Source organism: Manacus vitellinus, unplaced genomic scaffold (genome assembly GCF_001715985.3).
Source record: "Manacus vitellinus isolate BGI_N305 unplaced genomic scaffold, ASM171598v3 scaffold_4_pilon, whole genome shotgun sequence".
Taxonomy (NCBI): Eukaryota; Metazoa; Chordata; class Aves; order Passeriformes; family Pipridae; genus Manacus; species Manacus vitellinus.
Genome location: NW_021940604.1, coordinates 33,501,742 through 33,504,514, shown reverse-complemented (window position 1 = coordinate 33,504,514; position 2,773 = coordinate 33,501,742).

Sequence of the window (2,773 nt, the reverse complement as noted above, 5' to 3'; positions counted from 1 at the left end):
CGCGGCCAGGAGGAGAGTCCTTTGCTCGGCAGCGCAGTGCCGCACCGCTCCATCTCCCGCCCCTTTTGTTTCCACCCATATATTTTTGTAGAGATTAAAGTCCCTGGGGAGCGAATTGGCCATCTATGTGCTTTTGCAACTGGTCGTTGGGCCATTGATTGCCAGCATTTGTGAATTTAACATCTTTGAGGTGTTGATGTGCTTCTGTGGTGTGGGACTTGACATGCTACGCAGTTATGTGGGCGTTTTTTTGTGGTGGAGGAGTTGGCTGAAGCCAGCTACTCATTCCTGGGCCCAGGATTAAAAAAGGAACGGGGGTGTAGTTCCTAGGCTGTCTTGCTGTGCAGACATTCAGCGCCCTCACAAACCAAGGAAGCAGGTACAGGCACGGGAGAGAGTGGCAGGCAGAGAGGGTATAGACTGGCTAAGCAACCATTGCGAAGGAAAATACTTGTGTAACTACTGTTTTAATGATGAAGGTAATGATAGTATCTGCACTGTAAGTTTTGAAAAGGAAATGATGAAAATAACTACAGTTGAATCTGCAGGAGAGTCTACATTCAGAAATACTAATAGGTGTCAAGAGAGGCTTAAAGTAATTGCACAGGTAGTTCTTCCAGACAAGATGCAGCTTTCTCCCAAATCTAGGTGCTGATCCTTCAAATACTGATGCACAGATTAAGCAATTGCACAGGCTTACTTCACTGTGACTGCTCCAATACTTAGGTATGAGTGAATTCTGCTTCAGGGAATGAACACGTTACAAAGCTGGTGTCAGTTACTTTGTGCTGAAAAGAACAGCAGTGTTCTGTTAAACAGTAGCCTAGAAAGTATTTCTTGTGATTGCTAGAAAGCTGTCTAGTTCTGTATCTTTAAGCATTTCTATTATAAACAATCTGTAGTCAGCATTTCGTTATGTTGCAGTGTGCTAGTCTCTTAGCTCATGGGACTTCCATGGTCTGTTTCTTCTAGCTATTTCCAAACTGCAAGTAAAAGAGGATATTAGTTGAAAAGGAACAGGAACTGTGGAGTATATTAATTGCAATATATTATCACTAGCTGATAGCCCTTGTCAACTATGATATCACCAATTTTTGGTAGTTTCTAGATACAACACAGACTACTTTAAAATCTAGATCCACGGGGCATTCTTCAATAGGGAGTTTCTTGGAAATATCTTTCCATTCAGTTTGGGATTTGTTTCACACCATTGTAAACAACTATCTAGGCTGGAGACCTTCATTAAGGAAACTCTTAATTTAATCCAAATATATTTTGGATTCTGTTTGACACCTATTATATTCTCTAGGAATAGTTCCAGTTGGGGCAGTACTACTTGAATCAGATCCCTGGTAATACTGTTAATGAGGTACTGGAGTGTGAAATTTCACATACGTTGGATCTTGGGCTTTAGGGTAGTTTTGCTGCAAATCTAGCACTTCAAGTGCATCTTTATGTCTTCAGATGAAAATACAGAATCCAGGGAATGTTTTTTTTTGTTTTTTTTTTTTTTCCTAATCATATGTAGAAAGTGATTTAGTAATTGACCACGTGAGGAAAAGCTCTGTAGGATGCTTGTCTTAACAGAATTTCACTTTGGTTTCTGCCAGCCACCACATAAAGTATGTAATAGCAATAAGCAAATCTATTGTATACTTGTTTCAGACTATTTTGGCCCAAATCAAGATGCTATGATTACTTGTATCAGGAAGCTGAAGCACTTCTGAAAAACTTTCCAGTTCAAGCTACAATTTCCTTTTATGAAGACTCAGATAGTGAAGATGATGAAGATGAACTGGAACAAGAATCAAGAACAGAATCAGATTGCTGATTGCAGGGAAGGCCAATGCCACTTCTAAGACTTAATTTAAACTTAATATAAATATGTATTATAGTATTTTTAAATATAATTTATTTCTATGTAAGTTATTCTTAATAAAACTGAGATGTCTTATAATTTAACTGAGCTTTTTCCTTTGTTCTATTCCTGTCCTGGTCTAGGCAGGGAATGTATTGATTATTATTTCTATCTGACATTTTATGTTTTGTTGACCATAACCTGAACACCAATTTTAGGAGCAGAGAACAGATGCCTTGCTTTAAAGGGCTCTATGGTTATTTGACTTTGTCAAAGTCTGAGGACACAAGGAAAGCTTTTCATGGTGATTTAGTAGGCTCCATATGGAAGTGTATCAAGGAATCATTGGATTAAGTATTCTAATGTGCTTGCTGTTACAACTGAGTTCCAAACATGGAGAAGAGAAATAATATAGCTGTTTTCTAAATGGAGAGAAGAGTCCAAATTCTATTCTAGGTTTTGATTTTTGAAGAAGGTGTTTGGCTTAAGTTACTCATACCTTCATACCTCATACTACATACTACATGTACTGTATTGTTATACATGATAGTTTCCCACTGCATTTGTTTGTAAAGTTGACAACAAGAAATGAGAAAAAGGCCTAATGTGAGTTCTTAGTGTGAGTTTGGTTTTAATAATTGAAGCAAAGTTTGGTACCAGTCATCATGAAGGCCAAAGGCCCTAAAAGAACACCAACAAAAATCCAAAATTTTAACTTGAACACCAGTGCCTCTGTCAGGTAGAGCTTTTGTACATACCTGGATATACTGTTGCCCGAGTGCTGCGTGTGTCGCTGCAGGCGGGGCTGGCTCAGTGTGCCAACAACATCGCTGGAGCGGCTGCCCCATCACATCTGCTCCCAAGGGACCCGGTGCTGAACGAATCGGGCCCTCACACACAGCCGGGCTCAGCATT